This window comes from Ornithodoros turicata, chromosome 3 (genome assembly GCF_037126465.1).
Source record: "Ornithodoros turicata isolate Travis chromosome 3, ASM3712646v1, whole genome shotgun sequence".
In the NCBI taxonomy this organism is placed as follows: domain Eukaryota; kingdom Metazoa; phylum Arthropoda; class Arachnida; order Ixodida; family Argasidae; genus Ornithodoros; species Ornithodoros turicata.
In genome coordinates, this window is record NC_088203.1 from 27,509,349 (window position 1) to 27,518,445 (window position 9,097).

The window sequence follows — 9,097 nt, forward strand, 5'->3', positions numbered from 1 at the left end:
GTGTAGACCATGATTGAAGGTTGAATTAAACCCATCGTCTTCGCATGTCCGTTTTCAAAAAAACTTTTTTTTTTTCCTAGAACAGTTGAAGAATGGGATAGACGTCCACGCGACCTTTTTTTCTTCTTCGTCTTTCGTGAAAAGTTATGCCCATATGTGTCAGAATGATTAAATTGTTGTCATTGTCTGGTTATTGGATTGTTGTGGTCGTTATCTCCTCTCCCCTACACAATGCCACAAAGGTGGAGCAGTAGGGTATTGCTAATAAATAAATAAATAAGATGTCGTGCACCCGTCTGCTTCTTTCAGGTACAAAAAGAACGCGTGCATTATTAACCAGAACTATGGCGGGCTAGAATGGCGGGCGGCTTCTAGCCCGCCATACCAGAACAGAAATAGTATGCCGACGGACCGGTTGTGTTACACGATATACATCCGAGAGGCGCAAACGCAGCGAAAGAGGCAGTTAACAAATCCTCAAACACAATAAGCACTACCTGAAAACGGCCCGGCTTATATCCCTGAAAGCCGGCGGAGGGGAGTAAGGACAAATGAAAGGATTACTGGCAACATTGGTCTGGTTCGGTACATGAAAAAACAAAAATAAAATGTGTGATTGTGACCATAAAGGAAGTTGTACAATTGAACTGTCATTCGAGCGATTCCCCTGGCAACCTGTCACTTCAACGTGCCGATAGTCGCAGCGACAAACCCGGATGAGAGAAAGACGGTCGGATGAAGCGCGTTGGTAAACGGCATGGTCGTCTTTGATGAACGAAAGAGAGGCGGGCGCAACTAGTCTTCTACAGACGAGAGGGGAGGGATGGTGGTGACAGCTGTGTCGGATGCATGTATGATACGGAGCTAATGCATGTGTGAACCGACTGCGAGAAGTACGAATTGCGAAGCACGGGGTCCGTGGCCTTACGGGCAGCGCCGACGCGGGCGAAGGAAACGCGAACTTGCGAATCTGCGAAATGTCGAGGAATGCGCCCCTGATGCATTGCGTAACTTTCGTGAAGGACACGATTCCCCAGTGTACGTAGTACGCAAGCAAGTTTGACAAAATAATTTCGACTGTGCCACAGCCAATAGTGAGTTTTAGTATATCGCACGTAAAGGCGACAGCGTACGTTATACTAGAACTCATGAATGACTTGCGTCTTATCCTTCAGGATATCGCACCCTACGATTACGCCATGTGATCATTAAAGGAGAACGGGAAACCTTATCGGATATGAACGGCGTCTATCGAAGTGCGGGATGTACAACGAGCGACAGACAGGACAGTTGCAGCTGCAAGCAGTTTTTATGAAGGGGCCATGTATACGTCACACGTGTACGATAAAATGTGGGACGCGTTGCAACGCAATGCATCCAGTGGCAGATTCTGGCGAAGTAAGTCGTTGCAGCAGCCCTCTACGTCACCAATAAAACCACGCTACCTAACCTCTCATCCACATGGCTTGGCTATGTACGTTGATGAAAGGGTAGCTAGCATGATAAAACTGGTAGCATCACTGACCACAAATCGGAATGTTCTGGTTCGAATCCCACTGCTGACGCCTTTTCATCATTCACTGCAGTTCTTTTTTTTTAATTTAATATGTTTCCCAGTTCACTCTACACGTCTGCCATGGAGAAAGTTGGCCTTCCGTGCTCTCAGAGGCAATAACGGAAATCGGTCTCGTGGTTGAAGAACCTGGTCTTGACGAGTATTCTGCCGATAGGCAGACGGCTAGACATTGTTAATCTTTAGGGTGTCGTTTCAGCCATTGTTCTCGCTCACGTGTTCCTAGGGTAACAACCAGCAGTGGAAGTCTTGTTCACGTGGTCCTGTCAACATGGCTGTATAACGTTGGTGTGTGGTGGGACGCTGAACCATCGTCATATACGTAGTAGCCTTCCCTTAGAAGAGTTGGTAGTTTGGACCATTACGTTGACCAAGGAAAGGCCGGAACGTGACTCCAGCGTTCTGAACGTCATGACGGCAGTAATATCGAAGGTAGATGTAGAGGAGAAGGGGAGGGGATCGTACTTCCAAAAAAAGATCACGACGAAAGATTGTTTCGCTCGCAGACAGTGAACGGTGTGCTCAATTCAAGATGATGCGCTCGATGAAAATGATGAATCCGCCTCACAATATCGATACCACGACCCAAATACTCTTCTTCAGCTACTAGAAAATTGGCCTTTGTTCATTCTTACCCTTTCCTACATATCTAATGGATGTGACTGTCTGACTCTGAGCAAGCTGGCACGACAGATCGAACCTTCTCAGAAACACCGTGATCCAAACTGGCGTCAACAAGGAGCCAAGCCAAAGGACTACATGAAGAAGGAACATCAACGTCAGCAAGGCTTTTCGTCCACATCACAGCCTAAGTATTCATCTCGGCAAAATGGTGAGAAACATTCTCCTACTTCCACCAAAACATCGGACAAATCAAGTCTTTGTCGCACCTGCATACTTAGAAAATCGCGGCACGATTATCTACCTCCCATGCGTGTAAGGTAGCGGAAGCAACCCCCCCCCCCCCCCATTTAACTCACTGTCACGACGTGCGAACTGCGCTAACTCGCGAACGCGTCGTTCAAACAAGCAGGCGCGGAAATAAACTCCTTTCTTTGCGTCAAACTACAATACACATTCCTCAAATGCATTACCTCGGCATTCCCCTTCTCTCTCAAGTGGAGCACGAATACTATTATCTGCATTCGATAACGACTTCGATCGGGCGGACGTGCGAATCGCTTCACGTCCTTTCAAGGAAGGAAGTCTTATCTGCACGGCTTGCAGCATTGCGATTGCGGACGCTTTGAATGCAGCCTGAGGACTCGTTCCACGTCCACACTGCAGTGCGACGAGTTTAGTGTCTTAAAATGGCTCGTGGTAATGTGGATATAATATATGTGCGTCAGCTTGCCAAACCTATTTATCGCATAGCCAGGAGGATTTCGAAGGAAATGAGTAGTCGCTTTCGGTCTATGGGAATTGTCTTCTAAAGGCGCGTTCCCGTTACTTTAACGGGACCGTCTGGCGAAAACAATTCCCTAACCTCACTGGTGTCGTTACTTAGCGAGGTGTTTGCCACAATAAATGACTCTCGGTTTTAACGACACCATCGCCAGGCCGTCCCCCTTGATGAGTCGAACGAGTAGAACTTGATTGAAGAAGGACGCGTAAAGGTGAGCCCCACAGACCCACACTGTTAAGGCGGTTGCGACAGGCCATCCAAGCAGATAAACGTAAAAGGGAGTTCTTAGCATCGATGTGAACATGCATTGAAAGTGTCACAACGAGGAGGGTAATAGAAGCGGAGATCAACACAACAAATGATGACGATGAGATGGGGTGTTTCACCGCGGTGGTGCGGTACCCTACCCCATTGCACGTGGAACATTACATGAAGATGATGAAGGAAGGATGAAAACACAGGAAAGAACTAAAGTGCCTGGAGCAATCCAGTGGACGACAGGAAGTCCATGAAGAGGTGAAGAACCCGACGATGGAGTACAGGATCTTCATAGGGGCCAATGAGTGCAACTAAGGTGAGCGGCCTCTTGCTGATACGGGCAAGCTCATCACACAATATCCGCCTTTGCGGGCAGTAGAGTGAACATTCCATAAGAATGTGCTGGGCGGTCGCCACGACACCGCAGGTGGAACAGAGGCCCGTGTCACAGCATCTGATCATGCACTTGAATTGCGGGGTGAAAGCCACATTGAGCCGGAGTCTACGCAGGAGGGAGGTAAAATGGCGTGATAGACGGGCAGGGAAAGAAAACGACAAATTTGGGTCTACCGAATACATGAGAGATTGAGCCGTGATGTCCCGGCGCCATTGCTGCAGAGCCAGGGGAAATAGAAGCGGAGAAAATGGGCACCGCGAATTCCGAAACTCATGCTATGACATCAGAGCCCTCGCTGCCGCCACTGAGGCAGCGCACGAGAAGCCACGTGCTTACGGCTGCCAATGGGAATATACGCTATTCCTGAGCTCTGTGACGTCTGCGCTTTGCTCGGGAGTGTGTTCGAAAGCTTGTATCTCGCTAGGTACAGTACGTAGAAGAATTATTATTTTTTTGCCTCAGTATTCTGGCGTGCAGTACAATGCGCCCATGGTGTAATGAGCCGCATCTACGAAAGTGTCTCAACCCCTTTAAAGTACGGCGCTGCTCTTTGTTGGAATGTGTCAACAATGCGGTCGAATAACCTCCCCGGAAAGTCGAGCGGTCGCATTGGGCTGATGGTGGACTTGAGATATATATATTTTTAATTCAGTGTTAGCGCCGCGAAGCAACTGTTGCTATGAGCAGCGTACAGACGTGGATAGATCGAGAGAGAGCAGCGGGAAACCAGGTAACGGTGTGGGGGACAGGGTATGCGTCTTCTGCCGACTTCAGGGGGAACTGTCCCGACCTTCGTCTGGAAACTGTGCCGGAAAAACCCGGGGAAAACCCCAGACAGCACAGCCGGTGCCGAGATTCGGACCCACGTCACCTCCCAATCTCGGCGTGGAAGGCGGGCATCCTAACCACTATGCCACGGGAGCTGGTTTAAGAAAAATTGAGCATTTGTTCCGTATACAGCACCCTCGGCGACAAAAACGCTAACTGAACCCTTAAGAATCGTCAATAATAAAAAGATCACATGCATATATTTCGTAGGAGCATCCATCAAATGCCCCCTTTATTCTTGGTAGTAATAATCAGCGAGCGGATTTTTATTTTTAGGCGCTAAAAAACTGTGCTTTATAGGATCCTAAGAAATCTGTGAAGGGCTAAAAAAGGCACGTATTTTCTAGAAAAAGGCGCAGCAATGCTCCCATATAACTTCTATGAGGGCATCATCGGACCGTCATTGAAGAAATAGGATGCGCCAGATCTCTCTAAAGTCGTATGCATATCTCTTCTGTGATAATCGCTGACACAACCTCAGTTCGTGCTACGGAGGTTTCAACGAACATCATATGCGAAAGTATTTACTTTCCAATTGAACTAACTACATGCATCATGGCAATCCAGCCGCAAACTTCAACTACGCCTACAGTACTTCCAGAAACATGCCAGAATACATGCATAGACGGCATTCCTGGGGTTGCAATTAAAAAGGAAGAGATATTCTTGTTTCAATGGCTTCATATTTCGCATTCGGAACATTACGGTCTCCAGTATAGCAAAGTTGTTCATTCATGTGACACTTAGACTTCCTTCAGCCCGACGGCACGTCGCTTCTTCCGCATCCAGAGCAGAGCCGTATATTAAAAGGGAGTCTGGTCGTTTGGGAGGAGTCACAAAAAAAGGCTTTACCTGTCAATCACAGTTTCGCTCCTCTGACTGGTTTGCTTTTTACTAAGGGGATCGCCATGACACCATACTGCTACCCAAAATGGCGACGAAAACAAACACAGTGAAGCGGGGATTTCGTGACGAAAAATTTTCACAGACTACTCTGATTTTACGCTGCAAATGCACATCCTCATGTACGTTTCTCGGAAATCAGTTTCAACTTACGCTCATCCATCGATATCTAACCAAAAATAATACGTTTTGTCGCCGGTGTTAGGCCTAGTGAACACAGCGATCGCGGCGATTACAACGAAATCATAACAAAAACGGCACTGTGCTGTACAATCTTATATTCAATTGCTGGATTTCATGGATATAAACATTCTTGCCTTTTATATTCAAACTATTCATGTAGATTTATTTAAAAATCATGCCGACGAGAGAATGTGTCCCAGCAGGTGGTTCTGCCGGCTGCAGTACAACGACGGAAGCAGACAACAATTCCCGACGTGCCTTACGCTTCCTAGATGGCGTTCATCAAATTTGCACCAAAAATTCACTAGTTTTGCAGATTGCGAGAGATATCCATTTCAATCCCATCCAATCCACTTGCCACCCAAAATGGCGCTGCCCATGATGGATACGGTGACAAATAGTGAGGATAGGTTGATTGACAGCGCCCATATTTCAAGACTCCATTGGTCGGAAAGCAAAAAAATGGGTGGGGCTTCAGGTATAGGCATGACCCATTAATGGCCAGACTCCCTTTTAATATACGGCTCTGATCCAGAGCGAGCGCTGGGTGCCACACCGCTGAAGCGCCGGAGCCCTCGGCCACCGCACGCCCCAAGATAAACACGACGGAAGAAAAAAAAAAAAAAAACCGTCAGGTGATACCCGACAGGTGAAATATCGATTTGCATACTTTCCGGAGCAACTTTTCCCATTGTATGGACATTTCAATAGGCAAAAGCCACGTTGTTCTTCTATAGGCAAACGCACACACATATCGGGCGACATTTGATAAGTACTCATAAAAGGGGGTAAGCGACGCAGCAATCTTGCAGGAGACGTGAGGTTTTATAAACTGTCTGCTGTCTCCCTGTTGAGTTCATAAATGCAGTAAGTAATCCGCATCAACAGTTGAAAAGTGTTGATGGTAGTCATCGAGAAAGCCAGACAGCGTCGAGATTTGAACCACACACTTCTCGATTACGGGTCAAGCGCCTAATCAGCACAATTTTTGAGTGTCCCGACGTACAGTCAACACCGACTGTTGGTGGAACGTAGAATCTACGTTGTCTAATGTTGACTAATGTTGAACAATGTTGAATGTAGAATCATAACGCTGAATCAACGCTGTTTCAACAGTACCTGGTCAATGGTGAATTGTGAACGTAAAGCAAAACGTTGATTTTCCATGAGCCACTCAACTGTAGATATATGGAGCAAATATTTACATTGATTCTACATTGCACCTTCAACATATTGTCAACCTTTATCAGGAGTGGAAAAGTCGTTGCTTCTTCAGTGCGCATCCAGTTGTTCCGCACTGTATTTTATTCCTACATTCTATTCTGCCGTTCGCGTGTAGAGTAAGACCTGTATGATATGGTATTTAAGTCACTCATGCTGCCATTAATAATAATATTTATTTATTTTATACCCTATATATATTTTAATTTTTAATATATATTTTAATATTTTACCCTCATAGCCATACACTTTTTAACCATATTTGTAAACGACTCATCACCATGCAATCGCACGTATTCAGTAAACAATGACAAAAACATATTTTACCTTTTCCCCGCCATTATAATGATCTGTCACGGAGGTAGAGGAATATAACAAGAAATCAATTTCCCCAACAAGCGCGAGCCGAGCGCAACCACGTCTGCCTCATCGCCATCGACATTCTCCAACCGCCGTTTCAAACAGTCTAGGCTGGTGAGTGGTAAGGCACGTCGGATCGCGTCGCCGTGGCAGCTCGGCAGGATGGACATTGCATTTTGTCACACGGAAAGGTCTTTGGAACTTCAGCATCATGCGTATTTTGTTCTGCAATCTCTGGAGCATCGAGGCAGTACTGGCCAATGCGGTGAACAACTATGTTGAGCGTAACAGCGAATGCCGTAGTGTGCGAGAGGCAGCTTCCTTTGTTCTCCCGCTTTCAAGTTTCACGGGTGAGCGTTCTTGCTTCCTTTTGCCTTACTTAAGATTTGTGCATTCTTGTTTTCTGAACGATCACATGTGGTAGTGGTGTGGAGCACACAGCTTAGTATCCGAAGTAAACAGCCTTATTTGTTTGCGTTTTCTTTGCCTGCAGAATCTGGTTGCATGTCACCGACGAATTTATGCGAACTGTGGGACTGTGTGTGATGTGCGTGTGTGATATGTAGTTTGGTGTATCCGCGTGGTTATTAAATATATTCTGATGAGATCCTACTGGGGTAACGTTTAATGTTGTCTGTGTTTAGTACGATATGGCTTCAGAAATGCCTTCCCAATGTCGACGTCAGTTTGCAACGGAGCTTTAGTCCATTGTTCAAGTCGCGCGTTCAAACAGCACGTAGCGCAGTTTTTTCAGATGTTACAAGTTGCAAAATGCAGATATATTTGTTCAGATCTCTTCGACTCATATGTACTATTTTATAGGAGCTTGTAATATCGTGAACTGGGTGTGATGAAAGCAGCGGTGGCCTATTCTATGAACAGTCTGGTAAGTATAGATAAGATTGGCTGCAAAGGAAATGAGTTACCTTTTTACATCTGACTGTGCTGTTCTCCAAGGTTCATTGTTTTTTGTATAACCGTTAACCTGGTTGTTGAGTGTGCTAGTGTCGCTTTTGTAGTTTTTTTATTAACTAATAGCTTCAGTTACAGTTGTCAGAAGGTTTGAACTGCGTCTGATTTCGTCCATTGACAGCCTCACACATATGTAAAGGACCTGGTGTCTCTACAACAATGAAGAGCAGGGCATAAACCAGAAGACGAAGACATCGCTTGGACCTGCCAGTCATGAAGCTGCTTCCGCATCACACCATCCATACTTCGAAAGAAGCTGCGGTAAAACACTGTCATGCATGTGTTCCTACTCGCTGCAGAGTGTCTGTTTTTGACGTCTGTTTAGGGCAGTGTTTGAGCTGGCGTCCCACTAGATGGAATGACATATGCTATTATACATATATCTTTCAGGGATGACCGTTCCGAAGAGGCATAGCGACCATTCATGTGATTATTATTACTATGACCATTATCAGATGATACCATACCATTACCTATGATCATTATTATTTTCTTTTTTGTGCATGTTTCACTAATTGATCAAATATTTTAATAAACGAGCACATAAACGGTCATGCCCCTCATTATCTTATTGAATATTCACTATTACACATTTGTACTATTGTATTTGGACAAAATTAGGTTTGCGGATACCTGCGCTTTTTGCCAGCACAAGTGGAGCTCTAAAGTAGCATAGTAGGAAGAGGTAGCAACAGACAACGTAGAATAAACAGTAATTCACAACATTTGATGAACGTTCTATCAACATAGAAAAAACGACAGTTAACGTAGAAATAGCGTTATAAAATTATAGTTGATTCTACGTGTTTTTGACCGGACATTTTCTACGTAGAATCTACGTTGCATGCTATCGCAGATTCTACGTAGTACGCTTGTAGATTTGCAATGTTATTTCAACGTTGATTCTACATTTCGTGGTTGACTGGAGGTCTTTCTCCTGTCACTCAGAGTCGTCTTGTATAAGTAAAGAATGATATCTCAACGTCTTTACTGAGGA

General features: G+C 45.4%; 1 long non-coding RNA gene across 1 annotated transcript; it reads left to right on the top strand.

Annotated features, from left to right (window-relative positions):
- The first annotated feature begins 7,293 nt into the window (after positions 1-7,293).
- On the top strand, positions 7,294-8,355 carry LOC135390108 (uncharacterized). The gene is made up of 3 exons (XR_010421712.1): positions 7,294-7,478; positions 7,951-8,014; positions 8,222-8,355. It is a non-coding gene; the product is annotated as an uncharacterized LOC135390108 (long non-coding RNA).
- Positions 8,356-9,097: the final 742 nt, after the last annotated feature.